This window comes from Camellia sinensis, chromosome 7 (genome assembly GCF_055761805.1).
Source record: "Camellia sinensis isolate YWXY chromosome 7, ASM5576180v1, whole genome shotgun sequence".
Lineage (NCBI taxonomy): Eukaryota > Viridiplantae > Streptophyta > Magnoliopsida > Ericales > Theaceae > Camellia > Camellia sinensis.
Window position 1 is genome coordinate 134,546,400 of NC_138967.1, and position 27,178 is coordinate 134,573,577.

The window sequence follows — 27,178 nt, forward strand, 5'->3', positions numbered from 1 at the left end:
TTACTTTTAAGAATGAAAAAATAATAATTCCTAAAGCTGTTACTTCTTGTTACAGAGATTATCCTGTCAGGAAAAATTGAAGTTTTGATCTTCTAGTGAGGTGTAGTTTTCTAGTCAATTCGGCTACTTGCAATTGGTTAAATTTGTACATTCTTGCTCGGTGTTGTCTTTAGCTTTTAGTTTTGAAAAAAGGGCAATATAAAATCTTGAAGGGAGTAGCTTGCTTGCTGTCTTTAATTGGATTGGATGGTGTTGTTCGGTCAGTAGGGTCTATCATGAGTTTTATTTTGATAATTCAAACTGTTAATGTGTAGAATTTGTCAAGTATTATATATTTGTAAAAAATCACGTTGATCAGATATCGATAGTTATGTGATTAAATCAATTTTGTATAAAAAAAAAATAAACATTGAACAAATTAACGATTGACAAAAAACTAATAAGATGAGATAGCTATTGATATCTGATCAGCGTGATTTTTACAGGTATATAGTACTTGACGAGTTTTACATATTGAATGGTTTGAATTATCAAAACGAGACTTGTGGTGGGCCCTCATAAGTCGAACAGCACTGTCCAGTCTAATTAAGGACTTGAAGCAAGCTGCTTGCAATCTTGAAAACACTAAGTGTTTTTTTATATATTTTTTGTGCAAAAGTTATTTTCCAAAACAATTTTTTTGTTGTTTTCTTAAAGGTCGGTTGAATTAAAAAAAAAATTAATAATTCAAAAACAGTTTGTCAAATTTAGTATTTTTTAAAAAGTAAAAAATAAAGCAAAAAATGAAGATATACCAAATATGCCCTAATTAACAATAATAGCCAGAACTCGTCCTGAATGACTATTAACAATTCACATTTTGTTTAAAAACAGTATATGGTACATGGAACAGGGATTCAAGGACCCTTATATGAAGGAACTAGATGTTTTCATAGGCGTAAAGTAATTTATGGTTTATCTCCTGATGACAATGACATTACTAGTAAGTCTGTCAACTTTCTGTTATTTATAATAAATTACAATACATTCTAGTATTTTTCTTCTTTTTTATGTGCCTACCTAGCAAATAAATTTGATTTCTTATTATTAGGAAAATTAAGCAAGGAGGCTTTGCTCCAGACTTTTGGAAGATCAATGGAATTCACCAAATCAGCTGCTAAGATATTGTCAGGCATAAAGACAAGTAGTATTGGTCCTAAAAAAATTTCAAGTTGCTGGTTGTGACTATGAGTATGGTAGCAGCTGGGGTAGAGAGGTTAGTACTATCATTTCATCTTTTTTTCCATAAACACGAAGTAGAAGAAATCATGGACTGGACCATTCAATCCAGCTCGTAGATTTTAGTGTGCAAATCAATCGTTAAAAAATCAGATTGATTTGGTAATCTCAATTATATAATTATATCATATTTATTTAAAATAAAATATATTTAGTTTTTTTATTTTTATAAATAAACTACAGACTAAAATTTAAAAAATAAGCAAAATACATCATTGACGTGGGCATGTGAAAAATCTCACTGATTGAACTAGATGGTTCAAGGAAAATGCATGAGACCCCAGTGGGGGTGCTGGGGTTCTCTCCTGATTGGCCAGAAAATTGTTTTTTTTTTTTTTTCATTGGCAGCCCCCCACGTGGAGGTGGGGGTGTTGGGGGTCTTGGCCAGCTGAGGGTCTCCAGCAAGACCCATGGTTCAATTAGTGGAATGGAGAGAAACAGCATTTAAAATAAAAGTGTGGCAAGGTTATAAGTTTACATATATCATTAAGTTTGCCTAAATAGAAACAAGTACAAGTTAAACATATATTGCTTAGGCCTAATTTGAGTCACATATAAAAGGTGGATAAGATGGATTGTTATGTTCTCTATATCATTTAATTTAAAATAATGATAACTTTTTATTTTTATTTTGTAATCATTAACTATGAGGGAGAATCTCAGGTGGGGTTAATTTGATTGTTTGTTACTCCTCTGTCTGCGTGTTTTTTTTTTCTTTGTGATTGATTTCTTACCAATTTTTTAACTTGAGCTAGCACATGATTGCACATCCCTCTTTGGTGCTAATCTAGTTAGAATTAAGTTAGGGTGCTATGATGCTATTTAGCTCTCGTCTTTTCTTTATTGATGATTTCCATATGTAATGCATGTTTGATTTTAACAATAAAATTTTCTTCTTCTATCGATAAAAAAATAAAAATAAATAAAAAAATCTTTTGAGGGAAAATCTCCTATATGATTGTAATGGTCCTATTCAAGATTATTTGTCGAGTGGGACACTGCAACATAGTTTATATTATATGATAGCTAACCAAATATGACCTTAATCTTGGAAGTGCACAACTTGCCACGACACTAGTTAAAATTGATTTTCGATGAACATCTTGTCATAACTTGTTGAATGACAATTTATTTGGAAACTTTGAAAAATATTAAAGCAAACAACGTCAAACAATTACTAGGCGGCTTGCAATTAACTGACGAAAACTAAGCCAAAATTTTAAAAGTCGTTTCCAAACTTAGCCTCCGTTTGAGAAAGGGTTGATTTTTTAGTTTTTTTTTTTTTTACTTTTTTAGTTATTTTAGTCTCGGTTAAAAAGTTTAATTTATGAAGGATTTTTTGATTTTTTGACTTTTTTTACTTTTTTTTGTGAGAGAAAAGTGTAATGATTATGGGTTAGATGTGATGTTTTGTTTGTTGTAACTAAAATAACTTATTTTGTTTTTTTGACTATTTTAGTTCCAAAATCACTTGCCAAACACCACCTAAGGGTGTGTTTAGTTTGCTTTTGAGAGTGTGATTTTAAAGTAAATAAAAAAATTAGAGAGAGTTTATAATTTTTTTTGATTTGTTTGGTTATATATTTTGAAAGTAGTTTTGGAGTTTGAAAGTTTGTGATAATTTGATATTTTATTATAATTAAATAAATGTGTGTGAGAGAAAATGTTATTAAAAATGAAAAAAGAAAGACAAAAAGTGATTGATTGATATGTAAAAGAAAAAAAAATGATTTTAAATTTTTTTTGAGAAAAGTCACAAACCAAAAACAAAATTTTTTAAATTTTTTTTAAAAACAATTCTCAGAAAAACAAACTATAATCAAGCCCAGTATAATGTCACTTTCTAAACATATTTTACGACAACTTTTTTTTTTTTTGAACTAGTCACATCAAGTTTTACAGTAAGATCACTTTATTATTAGTAAAATATGTTACTTTTTTTTATTTTTGAATTTGTATATTTTAACTCTATAATTAAAATAAAAAAAAAACAAATAGTTTGTTTAGTTTGAATTTTTTGAATTTATTTTTTACAAAATTAAATTTTTTTATTTTCCGTATTTTTTTATTTTTACTGAAATTTTTTAATATTTTACCCAATTTTTTTAATTTTGAGATACACCTAACATAAATACACTTAAAAAATATAATATTTGTAAATTTTAAAAAAAAAATTCACAAAATACTAAAAATACAAAAAAAAAAAGAAGAAAATTTAGTACATTCTTCGTAGTCTTGTGTATTCATTGATTTTTAAAATATTTTTTTACACATATTTTACTTTTTAAATATATTTAAATAATGTGCATTTAAAAATTAAAAAAATTGCTTCATATTTAAAAAATATTCACTAAAAACAAAACAAAAAATAAAAAACTCAATTTCCAGAAAATTGAATTTGGAAAATTGAAACCAAACACATTGAGCCTCCGTTTGGGAAGTGTGTTACCTTTTTGGTTTTTTTGACTTTTTTGACTATTTTAGCCTGGGCTAAAAAGTTTGGTTTGGGAACGGCTTTTTGGCTTTTTAGTTTTTTTTGACTTTTTTGTGAGAAAAGAGTGTAATTATTATGAATTGCATGTAATGTTTTGTTTGTTGTGGTTAAAATAGCATATTTTATTTTTTGTGGGTAAAATACCCAAAAAAGCTTGGAAACCTTCTTCCCATTAGCCTGTTTTGTTTTTTTATCTCCTACAAACCCCCCTCCAAATCTCTTCTAAAATAAGTATATTTGTATAATTTTCATAGGTAATAGTGTTAGAGCATCTCCAACCCACTAGGTATATCATGCTTGTTAGTCAAAATGCCTAGTATAACTTATTTTTTTCAACTCCAATGCACTAGGCTTACGATTAGGCATTTTAGCTCAACTCACATTCACTAGCTACATGTAGCTAGCCTTCAAGACTAGGCAAAATATATTTAATCATTAGGATCATTTCCCTCCATCTTTGTTGTTGATGTGGCATTTTATAAAATTAATAGTATTTAGATGAATAGCTAAAATAAAGAGCATGGTTGGAGTAGAAATATGAAATAGTTGATAGGCAAAATAAAATATATACTTATAGTAATATTTAGATAGGTAAAATGCCTATTACCGTTGGAGATGCTCTTAATATATACAAATTTATAAATGAAGAGAGTAAAACGATATATGTTAATAGTTAAAGAAGCCATAATATATAATTACCCTTTCCTTTTTTTTTTATTATTAAAATAAAAAATCAACTTCACATTAAATAAAGAGTACCCAAATCAACTCCTTCATCTTGTACGAGGCATAATATTCACCCAAAGCTTAATTTTACCTAACGAAATGAGAAAATATTTTGTAGTTTTCAACCTGGCGGAACATGTCATGTGCTATACCAATAACATAAGCACAACTAACTATTTTATTTATGTTTTTTTAAATAACATGATCGTATGTTTAGGACCCTACCGTATTTGTCGGAGATACAATCACGACATAAGTCAAACTTATCAGATAAATATGTTATTTACATATATCCTCAATAAGCCACCTCAAGTGTAGTCGGATTTTCCTCTATAATCGGTCTATTCTGACACCATATTAAATCATCAACCATCAATTCATTTAAAAGTTTAAACTGTCAAGGAAAATGTGATAATTCTCTCAATATATGATTCAAAAGTTTAAACTGTCAAAGAAAATGTGAAAATTCCCTCAATATATGGAGCAAGAACTAGCAAGATGTCACACAAGAAATCCTCCTAACAATTTGATGTCACACAAGAAATATGACACAAAAGGAGTGCCACAATCCTGGACCCAGGTGTGATCCAACTTAGCCCATGTTAAATATAATGGTTTGTTTTCATTTATTTATTTTTTTTGGTCATTATTTTTTGAAAAAAAATAAAATAATTAAATAATTTGAAATTTTGTTTCCAAAATTTTTATTTAGAAATTTTATTTTATTTTTTTTATTTGAAAACAACCCCTTTTTCGAGAATGTTATTTTTGAATTTTTAAAAACTATTTTCAAACAAAAATGAAAACCATGTAAAAATAATGTGTATTTTCAAATTTTTATTGCTTGTTTTTTTTTTTTTTTTTTGAAACATAAAAAAATAAAAACAAAGGAAACGAAAATACAACTCAACATAGTCTTAAAAATAAATGTATTCCTCACCCTCAACACACATATAATATTCTTCACGCTGAGTTTGGGCCTATACAAGGCAAATACGATTTTGGGCTGCCCTTTACCTAATGCCGTCATATCATCCAAGCCTAACTCTCCACACATTTTATATGGGATTGATATTCTCTCAAAGTCAAAATTTGAACTTAATTATCATGTAAGAGTACACAAAGCTGATTATGGGTCTTATTTTAATAATTTGAATTATTTATATTTGTAGAGTTTTTCATATATATTATTCATAAAAAAAAATTAGATTTTATTTGATAATCGTAATTTTTTTATTTTATCGCATTTGTCACCAAAAAAACAAATGACAACTATACTTTTGAAAATATATCATCTATTTTTTTTAGATAAATGCGATGAAATTAAAATGCTATGATTATCGCATAGATCTTTTTTTTATTTTTTTTTATTTTTTAAGAATTGACATACAAAGAAGAGTTTACAAAATAAACAATTAGATTATCAAAATAAGACCTATAATGGGTCTCACGACCCTTAATATAACGGTCAAATTAGAGAATTTCCATCCCTTATATCACTTTCACACAAAAATACCATACTCGTAAAACATATAAATTCATGAAGGTAGGGTTTGTCTTAAATTTAAATCTGAACTTTACGTAACTTGAATTGAAAGGCCTAACAGGCCCACAACGGCTCATGTTAAGAACATTCGTACCATTCATTTTGTAAATCCCTCAGTATATATTATTCATGAAAAATTTTAGATTAGTTCGATAATCGTAACCTTGTCATCCAAAAAATAGACGACATTTATACATTTTTAAATAGACCTTCCATTTTTTTTGGAGACAAACACAACAAAATGAAAATATTATAATTATCTAATCAAACTTGATTTATTTTATAGATGCTATACACACAAGGTTTTACAAAATGAATTGTTTAGATCAACAAGACAGGACCATGATAAATTCTCTCAAGCTCAAATTTGAAATTTAATCCCAACACATTTATCAAATAGAATCATTTTTTGCTTTGGTTACTAATAATAATGGCTACTATTGTCCAGGTTGGCTGGATGTATGGATCTACAACAGAAGATGTCCTTACTGGACATACCATCCATGGGAGGGGCTGGAAATCTACCTTTTGTTCACCTAACCCACCTGCATTTCATGGGTGTGCACCCCCAGGTGGACCTGCAACTATGATCCAACAGAAGAGATGGGCTACTGGGCTCCTTGAAATCTTGTTCACCCCAAAAAACACTTTTATTCTTACCCTCAATGGGAAGCTCCAGTTCCGCCAATGCTTGGCTTACACGTGCGTTATACTATGGGGCCTCCGATCCATTGCTGAGCTATGTTACGCTGCTCCGTCGGCCTACTGTCTCATCACTGACTCACATTTCATGCCCAAGGTAAGGACAAACCACCACCATCTGATTTTACTTTGAAAAATGTTTGGGAGCACTAGAATGAACACTAATGATGTGACAGTAGGCCCTGCCTACTTTCTATACCTTGTTTTTTTTTTTTCTTTTGTTTTTTATTATTCCCAATGCATTAGTACTTTAGTAGTATATTTTTTAGTGGTCTAAATCATTATTGTTTTACTTTCACGTGGACTCAAAAGTATAATTGACCAAATGAACCCGTAACCCTTAAATAGGACTAACTCTATGTCTATGAGTTTGGTTAGTTCAGTTTTTGAAAAGGTATTGTTTGGTTATAAATCCTGAAATGGTCAATCCAACTAGGTTAGTTTGGCTCTTACATTAACCTCAATCAAATTCGCGTTCACTCCTAATTAGAGGTGTGTATGAGTGGTACGGGTCGGGTCAGGTTTGCCATTAATTGCTACTCGAACCAATCATTTCAGGTTTGGATATAAGCCCACCCGTTTTCGAGCAGAATCACTATTTGAAATCAAACCGCTCATTTCTTTCAGTTCTGTGATCCGCAGCAATCTAATCAGTTTTCCTTATAGCCAAAAATCAAAAGGTTGAACTGTTAAGATGGTGTTTAAGAAGTGAGTTTTTATATAAATTTTTTTAGATGTAGGATATTATTAAAGAAATTTTTTTTTGTGTTTGAAAAGATAATTAAGTATTTTTGTGATTTGATGTGATGTTTGTAAGAGAAAAAGTGAAATAATTATAGAATTGAAGTAATATTTTGTGTAGATGTATTTTTTTCCTTTTGTAAAATTTTTGTCTACTAATAAAATATACGACAAAAAACCCAACTAAAATTCTTCTCAAACACCGCCTTAATGAGAAAGATGAAAACATAAAAGACAACAAACAATATAAATATCGATTAAAAGATTCAACAAGATTCGTCCACGGATCAGTTCGGGTCGAGTTTGCCGTCAATCCATCATCTGACCGAACCTATTCGGATGGGGATTGTCCAACCGATTTCGATCAGATCTTGGTTCGAAATCGTCTGTTCGTCTTTTTCGGTTTATCGGTCGATTTCGAAAATACAAGGAGCAACTATAAATTCAATTGAAGAGGAGTTTGAATAGAAAAAGAACAGAATCGAAACACAAACTCATAAATCACTTGATACAACAAGAAGTAATTTACAAAACAAAGTCAAGAAACTTGCCAATCGAGTGCCACAACAAAAACTCAACCTCGAGATCAGGAAACAAAAAAAAAATAAATAAATAACAACAAACAAACAAACTTGTTTGAGTTTGATGTTCGACCAAAAACTACCTTCTTCATAGAGCCCTTTAAAAAATGCCATTGTCCTTGTCTGCTTAGTAATCACCATGGTTGAGATGGAAGAGGAGCGATGGAGTGACAAATGAAGTTTGAGGGGGTGAGATTCAGGGAGGGAGAGAGACAGTGAGATGAGTTATATGGTTGCAATGAGTTTAATCTGAAAAAAGGAGTTCAATAGTTAAAGGTGTGCTGTATAAATACACTTTTATCTTTTCATTTATTTTGACATATATTATCTCTTTATATTTTTATATATCTTTTTATAAGAAGTTAAAAAATATATTTATTTAAATTATTTTAAACAATTCATAAGAAAGAAAATATGGTTTATATTCAAGTGGTGTATGACGTTATAGGTAAATTTGGCCTGGCCCAGGCCAGTCCATGTCGGGTCTTGCGGATTTCTGTCAAAATTAGAACCGGGCCGGACAGGCCCATGGGTCAGAAAATTAGGTCTAAGACCAGGCCCAGGGGGTATTTGGGTCTTAGGCGGGCCGATGGACCTGGCCTCGGGCTTGGGCTTGAGGCGAGCCTAAATAAATTTTTTTGTTTTTTTATTTTTATTTTTTTTACCAAAATTTTATTATTTTTCACTAAAAAAAACACTGGATCTGAAGAGGCCAGCTCTAGAACCTTGAGTGGGCCTTAAGTGGGCCGATGGACCGGGCCCAAGAGGCGGGCCGGACTTCAAAATGATTGTCTAAGCCCTAGCCTAGGATCTCGGACTGGGCTCCTAAACGAGCCTAAACGAATCGGGCTCACCTCGGGACACGAGCAGGCTTTAGGCTACCCACGGGCTACAGACTACTTTTACACACTCTTATACTGTATGACATATGAGAGAGAGATAATGTATTGATTTCTTTTTTTTTTTTAAAGAAGAGACATATAGGTTTGGTTTCACGAGAGATGTAAAAGTCGAAAAATTCTTGAGTGCAGATAGGATATCATGTGGCATGTTACATAGTGCCTTCAACCAATCATAAATATCATGGCCTTTCATGTTATCTCCCCATCACCCAACATATAAATGCAACCCCCACTCTCTCCACTAATGAGAGAAGAGAGAGATACCATACAACACCTACCTTATTTGCAACCAAAAATTTCTCAAAAGTCTCATATATGACATAATAAGATGAGTAATACTTATTTCGGTGTAATCTCCAATGCAAATAGGAAGCTGACTGGAGTAAGGATCTTCTAGAGTGATTTTTCCCTAAAGTTTCCTAGAGTGCTACATTGTGTGATTGAGATTTACTGACAAGTCACATTAATTTTTCTGATGTGACTTGCCAGTAAATCTCAACCACACAATGTAGCACTCTAGGAAACTTTAGGGAAATTTCACTCTAGATGATCCTTGGTGAGCTGACTGGTCTAGGTTATGGAATATTAATGTACAACTCTTTAGTCGGATCGAATTTAACGATTCAAAAACAGGTGACTTTTTTTTTTTGGGACTTTTACAATCTTCTTTTAATTTTAATCATTGATGGTATAAGCTCCACACATATATGAATAGACCTAACACATTCATCAATTGTTGAAATTCAAATAAAATTATGGAATCCCAAAAACAAAGGAGGTCAAGCATTTTTCTTTCAAAAAATTCAAAACTGCATGTCGAAATGTAAACCGAAAGTAATGAATGGCAGAAACCATGGCCGACCGTTGTGTTTTTCGAAATCACCCGCTGCATGGTTGAGCTGGGCGGGTAGGTCAGGCTACGCGAATTCATGCACACCCTTACATAAGAATTAATAAGCAGATCTATAACAAAAATATAAATCCAAAACAAAAATATTTAGTTCTCAACAACCAAGCTCAAACCCCCTTGAGCATCTTTCATGAAAAAAATAAATTAATTAAAAATTAAAAAAACGAAATAGGAAAAAGCGATGGTAGTCTCCAGCTTCGATGATGAAGGAGGCAGTGGCAGCAAGGCAACAAAGTAGAAGAGACTTGGTTTTCTCCCAACGTGAAATGGAAAATCTGACGGTGAAATTACTCAAATGACAAGAGGGGCTTTGGTTTTTCTATGGAGCCAATATTCATCAACTAGATTGTGTGGAAGAGAGAGAGAGAGAGAGAGAGTTAAAGATTTAGATTTGAAATGCATTAAAAAAAAAAAACGTGAAAGGAAGATAAAGAGTTGGACAGAAAATCATCAAAAAAATGTGCATAAAAAACAAGTAAGGAAGATAAAGACTTGTACAAAAAATTCAAGTATGAAATTGCATAAAAGCGTGAAAAAGAAAGATTTGGAGAAGATAGACTTTTTAAAGATAAGATGTAATCTCCTACGTAGATGAGAGGAATTCACATGGTAGAAATCGTAAAATTTTTATACCTGTACAAATCCGTGGATTCGAGTAGGGAGGATCATTTAAATTGGATCTACAGGGTTTGGAGATGGGCAATTAAATCCGATTTGCAGGGTCCGCCCCATGCCCGCCCGAATGAGACGGATTTTACCCACCTTGACACTTATGTGGTGCGGGGTGGATTTAAATGGTTCTTAATTTTTTAGTGTGCTAAGAATTTAAATGATTCTTAATTTAGTGTACTAAGAATTTAAATGGTTCTTAATTTTTTTGATTATGTGAAATGTGGTCGGATATCGGCAGGGGCGGGAGCAGGGGTGGAGTTTGTCAACGGGAGCAGGGGTAGGGGCGGGGGCGTGGGCGGGAGCGGGAATTGGCTAACCCGCCCTGTGGCCATCCCTAGATTCGAGTGAAATTGATTTTTAAATTTCAAATCTGATATCTAACTGAGAAATCAAAAATTCAAATATTTATAGACTGTTACTGATCGTATATGGACGCGGAACCGTCCGTATGTGTTCGGGTTGGTTTGGGTCGAATGGGTTGGGCAAGTCGAACTAATTTTTGCACACCCCTGCTCCTAATTGGTCCTTGCATGTGATAGTCTTTTTCTTTTTGGTTGCATCACTCACATTAAAATTGTATATGTCAATGAAATGTGGCCACAATATTTAAGAGTTTTAATAACCATTTTTTTTTTCTTCTCAAAAGTAAAAATTTAGTTGCAATAAATATTGTAAGACAAATTCTAATCGGTGCAAAGGTTGTTGCTAAAAGGCCGTCCTAAAAAAGTCAAATAAAAGATTTTTAACAACAAAATTTTGAAAATGTCTTATAAATGCAAGATAACATTTTGGTCCCAAAAAGATACTAATTCATGACTAGATGTTCAATTTCGTTGCTAAAAATACAATAAGGACACTTTCGACAACTAGAATATTTTGTTTTTAAGATGTAATTTTGTTCCTAAATTTTTATTTCTAAAATCTTAATTTGTTCCTATTGCAACCAAATTTATTTATTTAGATCCATCTATTGATGCACACTGTTTTTGTTGTTATTGTAACAGCTTAATATTTGTCTATGTAGGTTGGAGAACCAGTCATATTTATACCCATTGCCGTTTTTGCCATCTACAACCTCTACACTCTCTCTGAGTACCTTCGCATTGGCCTTTCAACCCGAGCATGGTGGAATAACCAGAGAATTTGGAGGCTAAACACCATGATCGCGTGGTTATTTGGAGTCTTAGGTGTTCTATTGAAACTCTTAGGACTATCAGACACCATATTTGAAGTAACACAAAAAGATCAATCAACTAATGTCGATGACAACAATGCCAATGCTGGAAGGTTCACATTCGAAGGCTCCCCAAGTTTTGTCCTTGGTACCACCCTTCTGCTGGTGAACTTGACTGCGTTGTTAAGGTTCCAATTGGTGGGTGGCGATGGAAATGGGTCCGGGATAGGGGAGTTCATATGTAGTATGTGGGTGGTGCTATGCTTTTGGGCATTTTTGAGAGGGCTATTTGCAAAAGGGAAGTATGGCATTCCCTCAGCCACTATACACAAGTCAGGGGCTTTGGCATTATTGTTTTTGCAATTGTGTAAATGGGTCTAAGTTCACACCCTTATATTTTGTTTTGTGCGCTTTTTCTGGGCATTTAGCTTTTTCTAATGAAAGCTCAATGGGTTCAATTTGATACTTTGGGCCTGAAACTTGAGAAATATGAATTGAAATTTTGAAATAATAGAAGTGAACCTTTGACGTACAACTTTTGGTTACCAAAAAGGAAAATGCTAAAAGCATGAAATTTTCATGTTGTGTAATTCTCAATGAAAATGGTATTGAAAATTAAGAAATTCTATAATACACACACCATTTGTCCCATTTTCATGTTCGAAATATGCATTTTGACTTGTTCCATCTTTTGCTAAACTATGGCATGCTGGTGGATATCAAATTTCATGACCATAGTTGTACAAATTTTTTGGCTAGTGTGTGATCCATTTCTTTGCATCAATCACTGGGAGAAAATTTGAAGTATATCACCCAAATCAAGCTATTTTAAGGGAAAAGTTATACAATATTCCATAGGCTTGGCCATGTGTGTTACTCACATGCCCGATGAACGGAAACAACAAACTGGTGTGTAGCGCTGGCTTGACCCTTAAACTAGTCAGCCAAACCAAACTAGAACAACATAAGTGACAAACAACGCAAACAAACTATACAAGCAAAATTCACTTTACACAGACATGATCAAAACAAGGCCATTTCATTACAATTTGATATGCATTTACAAGGCAAAAATACTTACAAATGACAACCTTATACAACCCTAAAGTGAGGTCTGTTAAAGGCGTAAGTGATCAGAATCATTAACCATGCATCCCTTATAATAGTATGATAAGCCATTGACTGTCGAGCGGGATGAAACATATACCCCCAAGTTTGAGGAGCCATAATAGACTTTAAAAAATCACTTAAAATGCCAAAAGATAGACATAGAAAACGAGCACAACACTAGATTCCATTATTTTTTTTTCTTTTTTTTTTAATAGAGAAAATTGGTGAAAACCCCATTTTAAAGGGGTATAAGTCATTAGATCAAAGGTAAAATCTCATTCGATGATAAGGATACACCAAAAAAGTTGCCGGTATCAGAAAAAGTCACTAGCACTGAAAAAGGTCACTGAAAATGTTGTTAGAAAAGTCGATGGCGGCAACAAGTGGCAATGGTGGTAAGGTACAAAAATGTGTGATTCAACATATAGATAGTTGAATGAGTGGCATGTGTCATATTTCAACAGATGATTAATTTGGTAATTTTCAACAGATAAAGAGATAGGTTGATTTTAACAGATAGTTATTGTTTTGGACAAATTGTGTCTTTGTAGCCTAAAGATATTAGAGTTTGGGCTTAATAGCCAAATGGTGAAATAGGAATATGTATATATATAAAAGAAAATAATTTGGTTACAGTATCAAAAACTTCTAGAAAATATTTATATCAAAATACTTGGCGCCAATTAAGTTCTATGAGAATCAGTACTACTCTTATTGATGTTGTTGCAAAAAAATAAATGTATTGATTTTCTTTGTTTACAGACTCTTTTTAATATATTATACTTTGAATTCCACATGCTATCTATATTTAAAATTAATTTTTTAAATGGCATACCTTCTCGTTTACAAATTTTCTCGTATTCCTAAATTCTAATAGCATAAAACATAATAGTAACAACTGTGTTTTTTTATTACCAGTATAGAAGTCTCATATACATGCATAATTTCTTTATCAATCAAGTTTAAAATATGGGCACTACAAAAAATATGAAATAAATCACTATCAACAAGTAATTGCAAAGTTGATTTCAAATGAGTTATAGTCTAACTGTAATAGGTACGAGAGAGGAAGGTCATGAATGCATTTAAGCACCCCTGTTTGCCTGATCAAAGATCGGCCTCTACTAATTATGATATGATTTTTATCAACATTATATGTTTTTGTTCCGATTTATTAGGCTAGCATTGCTATATGATGTGTACACACACAAGTAGAGACTAATTCGCAAAAATTGGAACACTTGATTCATATTTGTTTTGAAATATGTACCACTTGAAAAGGTGATCGCATATGAACATTTACTCAAATTATTTCAATTCAAGAAACAAACTTTCATCTACAGGCATTCAAACAATTATACCATTTAAGCAATTAGCCTCATGGCAAGCATGCTAAATATGGCAATATCAACACTCATGCAATTATGCTAAAGCAAGTAAAGACTCACCTACTACTCCAAGCCAAAAGAGAAATAAGTTAGAAAAAAATGCATGATTCCTAACTATACGATATGACTAATGCAACACATACAAAGAATGTAATTAATAGGTTCGACTACTAAACGTAGCATGTGAAACAATTTAATAACATGCAATCTAAGGACGTATTCAAAGAAGTATTGAACTAACAATGCAAGTAGAATGATGAATCCAGCCTTGGTGCATGCAATACAAATGGATGCAAACATGGAGAATGCTAAACAAAACTTGATGTCCCTAAACTAACAATTATAAGCTAATAAATAAAAGGGAGAAAGATGTGGGGTTGGAAGACATACGCATTATTACATTGCATTCTCACGAAGGAGAGTCCAAATGAATAAACTAAGCTAATTAACTAACTAATTAGAGCTAAGCTAATTATTATAAAACAAATGCAACTAGCTAAACTACTTAACTAATTATTACAACACTTGAATTAACTAACTATTCTAGTTAACTAATTAATTAAATAATTACAACGCAAGTGTAATTAAAATAAGTAATTAAACTAAACAACTAACTATTACGCCTCGAAAAATGAGGAATATTCATGCACATGCTCGGTTTCCACCCGAAAAGCCACTATTTTGCTTCTGAATGGCTCTGTTTGCACAGTTCAACACCAACACTGTTGCCCATTTCTAGAATAACTATGTTCTACCTTAGAAACACATTGGTCAATTTTTCATCAGTGGCCGGCCGTCCATTTGCCGGCCATCTACCAGCTACTAATGCACAAGTTCATTTTGCTGCAATAGAGGACAAACAGAGCATATACAAGGTATTTGAAGGGTTTGTTTGCACTACTTACCCCTCATTTTCATTGAACAAATCCAAGGAGTAGCAAGTTTGGTTAACAAACCATCAATGGATGCAATTTCATTGCATGATGGCTTATGAAACGAAGTGGGCAAGCTCAATAAATACAAAATAAGACACAAACCTTCTCCCTTTCATGAATGATCAAGGGAAATAGTGACCTTGGAAACTTGAATCATTTCATCACTAGCAAGTATGAAATAGTTCAAGTTTCCATGTGTTCAATTAACGTTCGATTGAACACAACCAAATTATTATCTTTCACCATTTTGGTTCCAAGTTTTAGTTACTTCACTTTAAAATTACCATCCATCCTTTAATCAATTAAGTCTAAAGGGTGAGATTAAGTCCTCCAATGGAAAAAAGACTCAAACCAAAAGTTAACCAAAAGTTGTTTTAGACATAAAAGAGACATTGTACCGTTGGTAATGAACTCCCTAAGGGATTAAACCATTACGCATGACACTTTAATCTCATGCTTCCAACAAACAAGTAGTTTGAGCCACTTTCAAAGCAAAACAAAAAGGCAAGAAATGAGGGAGGTTGCTGAGATTATTAGTGCTAAAAATGAGTGAGAAAAGCAAAAATAAATGCTATCAACTCAAAGGAGAAGGTGTCTAAGGCCTAGAACACCAAACTCATGAGGACAATTACACTACAAGCATGCAAAATAAAGCTCAAATGCAACTGACAACCCAAAATAGTGCTAAAACAGTCTAAAATAAGTCCTAAAATATGTTAGAATTGAGCTAAAAATAGCTAGATTAACATGTTAAAACATGGCACAAGCTAGACTAGTAAACAAGACACAATGAGGGAAGGCTAACCCCTCCAAATTTGGACTTCAAAATATGATTTTGGCCACTGAAAAAGCTCTAAAAATCAGTGTTTAAAAGCTTGGAAAAATATAGTAAAAGGGTGGGAAACACAAAGGCAAAACACTACAACAAGTTGAGTCTTGGATGACGATTTTTTTTTTTGTCTCCAAATAGCTAATTTCGTCACTATAGATATTTGTGAGGAAATATTATCGTCACCGAGTTCGTCATCGAATGTTTGTCACTAAAAAGCATCGTGACGAAAAATAATTTCGTCACCAATGAAATTTATTTAGTGACGAAAATTTGTCACCAATAAGACAACATTTTGTTGCAAAAAATCCTCATTTTCGTCACCAAATAGTTATTCAATACCATATTTATAACTTTAGTTGACGAATAAATTTGTCACACATGTTGATCATTGATGAGGAAATAATTTCGTCACAATAAGATGTAAAGTTAACGAAATGTTTCGTCTCCAAAAGTCAGACATGGGTGATGAAATATATTTCATAACAAAAATATGTACACGTGACGAAATTTTTAGTCACCAAACAACAAAATAAATGAAAACTTTCATATATAAACTGCGATAAATTTTGTCATAAAAAATATTTATTAGTGACGAATAATCACTTTGTCATAATAACAAGTATAGATGACGAAAAAATTCGTCACTAAACTTGTTCCATATTTTGTATTTCATTTTAAATTATTGTTTTGCAAATGTGCCTGCTCATATCCCAATCGTCTTCTAAATGTACTAAGAAATTTACTAGCTAATATACACTACTCCACACAAAAAATTCGCTAAACAAGTTATATTATAAATCAAAATATATCCATGAAAACCATTATAGCAAATCCCAAAATGAACCAACGTGGTGTCCACAAAAAAAAAAAAAAAAAAAAAAAAAAAAAAATTCAACACTTGATCTTAATTTACAACTAGAACTATGTATCAATTCAAAAAATAAAATAAAATTCAACACTTGATCTTGATTTGCAAGTATGCTTCCAAACGTCATTGAAAACCAATCTGCAAAGAAAATAAACAAGAAAAATATTATCAAGGATGTATAGGAAGGATAGCTAGGAGTAGATCTTATACTAGACATCCAAAAGTAGAAGGTTTATTACAATTGAAAGCTTGCAAGTCTCTGAATTATGCAAGACAAATATGTGATGTCTTTTGGTAACTTGCTGGTATTTAGGGGATCTTGTTTGTATTTAGTTTTTAGGATGAGGTCATGCTATTTGTATTTCTCTTTCTAAAGGAAATCTGAATTACTTGAGAATTTAGCTTCAAAACTAATAGTGTATTTATGTTAGAATTTGTAATGTAATTTGTATTCTATAGAATAAGAAACAAATTTGTAATGATGTTTGGAATTGTATAGAGTATGTAAAATATTACAGGAGATATAGAAATAACATGAGTATATATATTACTTAATAAAATAAGTTTTTACGGTATGCAAATGTATGCTGTGAAAAAACAGAGAATGAGGGAAAAAATGCTACCAACTGAAAATTGCAAGCAATGATCAATGTCTTTATTTTTATGATGCCTCCTAGGATACCCTACCCAAGTGTGAAACCAATAATTAGCCAGCCAAACTCCCACCATCTAGAGGTATTGTCATCAACGTAAATAACCAAAATTTCTAGGACCCCATTGGAAGGTTTGTCCCTTGTAGGTATGCTAAGTGATTTCTATTAATATGAAATAGGACCAGACAACAGTAGGTATGCTAAGTGATTTCTATTAATATGATCCATCTTCAACATACACAAAAAAAACAATGGTCAATGTGGCAATACTACAATTTTGATGCTAAAAATCTTAGATCAGATAATGTTATAGGCTCACACATTAGTTTGTTACTGTTGATTCCAATTGGATCAACAGCATTTGATATGACTACAACTACAAGTGGATATGAGAGGTTGACTTTCTTAAACTGCTATGCTTTAACCAGTATATACTAAAAAATAACATAAAAATGAAAAGATAAAATAAGATAGGCTTACCAAAAAGGTGATCTATGAGTTCATGGGATGCCTCCTCTAAATTGTTTATTGAAACCTTGTTTTTTAAGAAACTCCATGATGCTTGATGTCATCTTCAAATGCTCCTCACTTGTCTCATTTATCTTCACTACCACATTGCTTTGTGCTTGAATTTCATGTTTTTGTGCTATAAGAGATGACTATGCCAATTGTTTTGGTGGCATTGGTAAGCCATGAAAAACATAATACAAAAGCATAAACAACAAATACATAACAATGGATATGTAAAGATATGTACACGGATATATAAAGATAGAATTAACAAAGCATCATTAATGAATATATAGTTACGAGACATAATAACAAAAATTAGATATCAACACTTTTAAAGGACTCATCATCAGTATCATGCCTATGATCTGATGGTATGTACTCATTGTAATCTTCCTCAACCCTAATATTCTTTCCCTTCTTATTGACATGATTGGACTGCGTAGAACCCATCAAAGAAGCTACTATACGCTTCACTTGTACAGTATTGATTTTCTTATTATTCTTCTTGATTGTCTTATTTCTTTCCTTTTCATACTTTGTTAGCTTCTGTTTCGCTAGAAAACCTAGTTCAATATAAAGCAGAATATTTACTTGAAGAGACAAAGCAAAATATAACATAAGCATGTAATGCATAAAAAGCATATGTCCATATAGAAAATACAAAACAAAAACTACATATCATAATCTATATTAGGATCCATATCATGATCCATATCATCATCAAGTATGTCAAGTTCTTCATCTTCTTTGTCATCTTTTACCCTCTCGCATTGTTTCATTTGAAAAATATTTCAAGGTGCTAGCAATATGTGTTGTTTATTTGAGTCATGACTCTTGTCAATGATTACTAGTATATTATTTTCTCAAAAATACCCCAATCACTAATTTATTTTCTTGAATAAGTAATATATTCCATTCAAATGTCTACACATATAAAATACATGTAATGTCCAACAAATTGTATTCAAGTCCCCAACATACTATGAGGAAGAGAATCTTCCAAGTCCATTATAAACTATTTTGTGATATATGGACAAACAAATAATATAACACATAGGTGAGAAAACTTCAAAACGCATCATTCAATTTTAATTTTTTGAAGTCTCTCAAATATTGTGGCCAAGAGGCTGAAGCATAATTAAGGCAAATGATAGAGAATACAATGATTAATCAAAATAATAAACTATGAACGGAAGCAAATACAGTATTCAAAATTTTGCTCTGGCGCAGGTATGGATTTGGGACTATTATGGCCGCCAAAAACATGCCTTGATGAATGATTTGGACAAAATGCTTGATGCTGCCAACATACAAATGGATTAGGATGTGAGTCTTTTTCTGTTATGCCACTTATCATCTTTTTAATTTAATACCATTGTGTCTGCTATAGGAAAATTAGTTTAGCATCTGAAACTAGGTTTACATTTGATGCGCTTTGGTTGATAAATTATGGATGTAGCTGCTGTGCGTATATTTATTTGATGTAAAAAGTCATGTTCTATGCTTTTAAGCTTATGCCCTCTATTAATATTGAGCACTTCTCTAGCTGTTAGTCATACAAGCATTTGTTATTATCTAAAAACAAATTCCAATTGTTTAAGAAACAAATCCTTCATGTTCCTCTGTAATTGGTTTTTGGTTTGAGGTAAGTTTGATAAATGAAGCTCTTCAATTATTTGGTCTCTTATTTTTGGCAGCATCAAATTGTTAAGAGTTTCTGGTGTTTATGTTCTATCTGCTTTAAGGTACTAAAGTTTGTTGAAAAGTACTATAATTATGCATTACTGTATTTAGATTAATGTTTATCAATGTTAACAAGGCAACACCTACATTAGGATCAACAGTCCATCCTTACCACATCATAAGTTGCACATTGACATGATGAACTTACTAACCATTTGATGTATGAAGTATAAGCAGGGCGGAGGTAGATTTCAACAATTCTGATGCCAAAAAAATTGATGTTAGACAGTGATGAGAAAAGTTTTTTAGAGACTGATTATACTAAAAATGTATACGTGAGTGTATAAAATTAAAATTATATAAAAAAGTCATTGGATTATCTAGGGGGATATGGCCAAGAAACAAAGAGAATATGAAAAAGACGGAGTGATAGGAGCTATGGGTAAAATAGATATTTTCAAAAAAAAAAAAAAAAAAATGTTGACATCATCCAATTTTGTTAGTTGACCTAAGTCTTTATGAAGAAAAAAATTGTAATGTGGTTTAAATCCTCAAGGGGCAGGATGCATTTTCCATAACCACAAGGGGTGAATTTACAATTTACCCAAATATTTTGTAAATGAAAAGAAAAAATGAATAAATAGAAGTAACACCAATATAAAAGTTTTGAATATCCTCTCATGGCTATAAGCCTGAAACTAGGAGCTCCTTTGATATCATATGCTATTCTAACGAAGGGATTTTGAAAAAAAATGTTGTCACTTATTTGATGAGGAATTCCTTCATGAGGAAGTGGTTGTCAAGCATATTATTGATATGGTAAGTGTGGGGATGTATTTTCTGAGTACAAACATGTGGCCAAAGTGACGCCGACGTGTCAGTCGAGGTGCCATGTGTCCTGGTCGTAACGCCGAGGTGATCTCGGCTACGCCAAGGTTATCTCCGTAGATATTGGAGTCCGGGATAAGCAGATAGGGGACAAGAGTCCTAGAATGAGGAAAGACCTCAACCTGGATAAGGATAAAGCTCTTAGGGAGTTTATCTTTATCTATTGGAAAGTCCAAGATAAGCACTAAGCAGAAATCCATTGAAGCTAGGCTTCTATTGGGACTAGAATTGAGTTAACTATAAAAGAAAGACACCCCCAATGGGTCTAAGGTACGCAATTTATATTCTGAACAGTGATTTTAGTATTTGATCTATCTTTGAGAGATAACTGACTTGATTATCGGAATGCCCCCGGGAGGACGGACCACCGTCGGAATCTCTTCTTTCTGTTGCAGGTCATTCAGGGGCCATCTATTCTGCCAGTGCTCTCCAATTGAATACTGAGTTGGCAGTGTGGTTAGAAATTCACTCACACAATTTGGCACCGTCTGTGGGAAGAAAAGGAGAATAGATGGCCAACAACAGACAGAAAGAGAAGATTGGGGATAACACTCCTACTGGGAGTGGGAGACCTGTTGACCTTGATGTCGAAAAAGACAATTACAACGAAGAGACTCGTGACCAGAATCACGGAGAAAAGGACGTTGGCCAGGAAGGCGACGTACCAAAGAAGACGGACCAAAGCGGGTACTATAACGAGGATAACCTCCAAGTATGGAAAGACAGATGCCTACGGAGGGACGAAGAGATGAAGGGGATGGCAAACAAATTGGCAGACCTGCAATCGGTCGTCAATTTCATGATGCAAAACAACGTCATGCAACCACTGTTCCTGTTGCAGGACACGCCGATTCCAACGGCCAATGCCCAAAAGGGAGGGCAGAAAACAATCCCTCTGGCCCCCCAGCACGCCAAGAGTGAAAAACACTCTCACCGGCCTTCAAGGGAGGTCGGACGAGGAGAGTCGAGAAGGGAAGAATCTTGAAGGACACATCTCACCAAGGAGGCAGACCCCAGAGAACATTAGCATGTTCAAAGGCAGGAGTTGTACTTCGACGCAACTAATGGAGCAAGGTCGAAAAGGACTCACAACGAAGTTGAGAGTAGTGCACCTAAAAGACTGAAAGTAGGGGATAGCCGAGCTCCTGGGCGGACCAAAGAGGACTTGAGTGATTACCTCAAGAGAAAGCAACAAAATGCTGAGGTCACCTCCCCTGTTAAGCCGAAAACACCATTCTCAATGGAGTTAGACCAATTTGAGGCCCCGAAAAGATTAAGTATGCCGAGGTTCCAGATGTACGATGGTAAGTCGGACCCCAACTTTCACATCGGCTTATACCTAAACTCAATGGCATTATACACTGGGAACGAATCGTTGCTTTGCAAAGTGTTCCCTTCGTCCTTCAGGGAAATTGCATCAGATTGGTTTCACAAATTGCCAAAAGGAAGTGTGAAGACCTAAGAAAGCCTAGCCGAGATGTTCGGGGCCAGGTTCGTAACAAACAAACTATAGCCATTAAGGGCAGACGCCCTGATGGCTCTGAGAATTAGTAAGGATGAAGGCCTTAGGGTCTACGCAAAAAGGTATTATGAGATTTTCAACCGAATACTCGAATGCAACCAAGAGGTGGCGGTCGTGTCTTTCAAGAATGGCCTAAAAAATGATTGTGCACTACAAAAGTCATTGGTGAAGACATTGCCAAAAAGCATGGAGGAGCTCATGGCCAGAATCGAGAAATAGGCCAGAGCCGAGGAAGACACGCCAGGGATTAAGGCGACAAAGCAAGAGAAAGAAAACGACTCACCGAAGTAAGGCCGAGGTAACAATGGATCCAACAAGCAAGAGATAGGACTGAGGGCTGCACAGGCAGTCACAACTGTATTCTGAATTCCAATTCACAAAGTCTTGGATAAAATTTGAACCCAGCCTTATTTCAGAGCACCAGCAAGGATACCAAGAGAGTTTATGGGAAGAATCCTTGGTAAGCATTGTGCCTACCACAATGAAGATGGGCATCTGACTTAGGGTTGCAGAGCCCTGAAATCACACCTAGAAGACCTAGTAAGGCAAGGCTATTTGAGGGACCTGGTAGATGAAGCCAGGACAAAGGAAGAGCAGGCAAGACTGCCTCAGGCACCAGCAATGCCACCTCTCCCAGCATAGCAACCGCAGGTGGGCGGACCTCAGGTAATTAATGTAATTCACTCGAAGGTCAACGAGAACAAGATACGGGGGGGAGACCCAGAGGGTAAAGCACTTGCAGCATGTATACCAGGTCTGGGATAAAAGACCTCAGACCGAGTAGTACCATGGAACAGTAGTGTCCTTTACTGAAGCATACCTTGAGATGGTGCAACATCCACATAACGATGCGTTGGGAGTGCCAAATGAAGCGCATCCTAATTGACCAAGGCAGCTCTTGTGACATCATGTATGTCAAGTGTTACGAGGAGCTTGGCCTTCACCTAGACGATATGGAGCAGTCCAACAGCCCAATGGTCGGGTTCAATAGAACACCGACGTGGCCACTGGGAGCAATAAGCTTGGAAGTGCAGGCTGGCACCAAAAAGATAAAAACAGAGTTCACCATAATCAACACACCCTCCCCCTACAATGCTATTTTGAGAAGGCCATGGTTGCATGCATTGAAGGATGTCCCCTCAACACTATATCAGCTATTGCGGTTCCCAACAGAACATGGGATGGAGGAGATCAGAGGGGACCAGCTGCAGGCAAAGAACTGCTCCATGGCAGCAATGAAATCCACCTGCAGCATACGAGAACCAAAGACTGTAGAGATTAAAGACGAGGACGTGGAGGTCCTAGAGGATGTCAGCAAAGAGCCAGCCGAAAAGAGTGAAGAAGCCCTAAAGAAAATCTTTGTTCAGCAAGGGGATGAGGAACGCTTCTTCCTTCTCGGCTCGGGCTTAACCGAAGAAGAGGAAAGAGAACTGGAGGCTTTCTTGAGAGCAAACATCTAGGTGTTTGCCTGGACGCCTTACAAAATGCCTGGCATTGACCCTGAGGTTACTTGCCATAAACTGAACGAAGGCAGGTCGGCCAAACCTGTAATCCAACGAGCAAGAAGGCCAACAGTGATGCACACTGAGGCAGTGGAAGAGGAAGTAGACAGACTTCTGGAAGCCAGAGCCATTCGAGAGGTAAATTACCCAACATGGTTATCGAATACAGTGGTAGTGAAGAAAAAGAATGGTAAATGGAGAGTCTACCTGGACTTTACCAGCCTAAACAAGGCCTGTCCCAAAGATAGTTTTTCTTTACCCAAGATTGACCAATTAGTGGATGCCACTTTAGGGCATGGACGGATGAGCTTCATGGATGCCTACAGGGGGTACCATCAGATAGCTATGTACCCACCAGATGAGGAAAAAACTGCGTTTATCACCCCAAAAAGGCTGTATTGCTACAGAGTGATGCCTTTTGGGTTGAAAAATGCAGGAGCAACATACCAAAGATTGGTAACCAAGATGTTCAAACATCTAATTGGCGGAACAGTGGAAGTTTACATCGATGACATGGTTGTGAAAACCAAAGAACCTGAGAGACATCTGGCCGACCTAAAAACAGTCTTTGATATCCTTAAAACATATCGGCTCCGACTCAATGTATCGAAGTGCGCATTTGGAGTGGGATCTGGTAAGTTCTTGGGATACTTGGTGACTAGAAGGGGCATTGAGGCCAGCCCATATCAGATCAAGGCCATCCTAGAATTGCAAAGCCTAACATCGGCAAAGCAAGTACAGATGTTGACTGGAAGAGCTGCAGCCCTGAATCAATTCATAAGCAGAAGTTCTGACAAATGCAAACCCTTCTTCAGCTTAGTGAAGAAGGCCACAGACTTTTTATGAACAGAAGAATGCGGAGGTTATCTTGGACGGGATAAAGAAGAGGCTACAAGCGGCAAAGGGAAAGTGGGTGGATGAGTTGCCCAACGTACTCTGGGCATATCGAACTACGCCGAGAAGATCAATAGGGGAATCCTCATTTGCCATGGCTTATGGCACAGAAGCAGTAATTCCACTAGAGGTTGGCATCCGTGGAATCAGAACTCAGGGAGTAGAGAATGGGACTAATGACGTATTATTAGCACGAGATTTGGATCTACTAGAAGAAAGAAGGAAGAGAGCTACAATTCAGCTGGCGGCATATCGGCATCAGCTTGCCAGGGCTTATAATAAAAAGGTCAACCCAAGGGAGTTTCAAGTCGGTGACCTCATCTTGAGAAAAGTCTTCGACAACAAAAAGGATCCCAGAGAGGGCAGGCTTGGCCCGAATTGAGAGGGACCCTATAGAATCATCTCGGTATTAGGAAATAGGGCATATCAGCTTGAAGATAATGAGGGCAAAGAATTGCCAAGGCCATGGAATACTTGCAATCTGAAATTTTTTTATCATTAGATTTTCTTGTTCTTTGTTATTAGCCGAAGTAATAAACAAAGTTTTAACTTGATTTTTTCACACTTGTGACTGATAAGATAGTTGGTGATGTTTCTACATGCATAATGAGAACCCAAGTGGAACTTAAGTTCACATTAGGGGGCAGAAAGTCGGAAAATGGTTCCTAGAATATACAAGCTAAATCTGTCTAACACTTGTTGAAATTTGAGAAAAATTTACAAGTTGAAGTTAGACCGAGATCATGTTTAACGCTTGTTGAAATTTGAGAAAAATTTACAAGTTGAAGTTAAACCGAGATTATGCCTAACACTTGTTGAAATTTGAGAAAAATTTACAAGTTGAAGTTAGACCAAGATCATGTTTAACACTTGTTGAAATTTGAGAAAAATTTACAAGTTGAAGTTAAACCGAGATCACGTTTAACATTTGTTGAAATTTGAGAAAAATTTACAAGTTGAAGTTAAACTGAGATCATGTTTAACATTTGTTGAAATTTGTGAAAAATTTACAAGTTGAAGTTAAACTGAGATCATGTTTAAACACTTGTTGAAATTTGTAAAAAATTTACAAGTTGAAGTTAGACCGAGATCATGTTTAACACTTATTGAAATTTGAGAAAAATTTACAAGTTGAAGTTAAACCGAGGTCATGTTTAACACTTGTTGAAATTTGTGAAAATTTTATAAGTTGAAGTTAAACTGAGATCATGTTTAATGCTTGTTGAAACTTAAGTTTACAAGTTGAAGTTAAAATGAGGTTATGCTGAACACTTGCTAAAATTTGTGAGAAAATTTTACAAGTTAAGGCCAAAGTTGTACCAAAATAAGTACTTATGTACTTGCCGATGTAAACCATTGGTGAGTATAAACCGAGGTATTTCACCCTGAGAAAATTACACAGTTAAGGTGTACATTGAAGATATGCAAAATATTCTAAGTATGGAATCATACAAGAGCAGTAAAGAGAAGACAAAGATACAAGCATTCAGGAAAGGAAGTTGTATTAACATTCAAAAGATGACATGTCGGCTAAGCTTACAATTGTTCCAAAAAGAAGAAAAACAAAAGTACAAAGTACAGAAAAATGGAAAAGGACATCAAAATTAAGACGCTTCGGCAACACCGGATGGTTGGGTTTCATCGAGGCTCCTGTCGGCGAGAGGCACGTCCGACGTTGCCTTTTCAGGAGTGGCATCCTTGGAGGCCTCCTCACCCTCCTCATCCTGAGTCAAGTCCAGGATTTGCTCATTTTGAGTAGGGGATTTGGCCCCAGCAATTTCTTTAGACTTCCTCACCAAAGCTTCCTCCTCAGACTCGGAATCGTCTTCGGATTGGCTTGCAGTAGGGGGGAATGGCAGGGGTATGACGTTGGCTTTCTTGAGGGGGGAGTCCTCGGGGACGTCAAGCTTCTTTAAAGCAGCCATCCAACCAAGGGTGAAACCTTTGTTGCATACCTGCTTCACTTGTCTTTTATAATCCTCCTTGACGTCTGCCGCCCCCTCTACATATGCCTTATCATCGGCAGCCTTGATCTCGGCCTCCTTTGTGGCTAAGGTGTCTTGAAGTTCCTTTTGGGCCTCAGCCGTCTTTTCTTCGGCCTCCTTTTTTTGGGCCTCAAGAACGTTATTTATGGCATCAGCAGCATCTGCATTTTCCTCGGCCGCGTCTTTGGCTTTAACAGCAGCCTCGGCCTGGTCTGCCAAGGTTTTCATTTTTGCCGCAACCCTTTTGTTGGCCTTCTACAGACTAGCAACCTCCCTAGTCTTGTCGGCCAACTCTTTCCTTGTCTTAAAAGATTACATTGAGAAGGAGTGGGCGTGCTGGATTGCCTGAAGAAAAATGGACAAAGTAGAAGTTATTAAAAAATTTTCTAAGTGTAAAAAAGAAAGAGAGGAAAATAACAAGTATATAGAACTTACTTGAACGGAATGTTGCAGTATCAGAGCAAAATTTTCGTATTCGCTCATCTGAGCCTTACGATTAAGATCTTCGGGCAACAGTAAGGCGGTGGAAAGGGCAACGCCGACTTCAATGTTGTTGGCACTATCACCAGCCTTAACCAGCTTGTCGTCCATTGTAATTGGCAGGGCCTAGGGGGAGTCATGTTTCAATGGCCCCGAGGTGGTCGCAGAAGATGACCTCAGCCTCTTTGATCTAGTGGAT

At 35.0% G+C, this 27,178-nt stretch overlaps 1 pseudogene across 1 annotated transcript; it reads left to right on the forward strand.

Annotated features, from left to right (window-relative positions):
• Positions 1-876: 876 nt before the first annotated feature.
• On the forward strand, positions 877-12,107 carry LOC114274251 (cellulose synthase-like protein H2; annotated as a pseudogene). Its single transcript, XR_014336814.1, has 4 exons — positions 877-982; positions 1,091-1,255; positions 6,493-6,843; positions 11,577-12,107. The product of XR_014336814.1 is annotated as a cellulose synthase-like protein H2 (transcript).
• Positions 12,108-27,178: the final 15,071 nt, after the last annotated feature.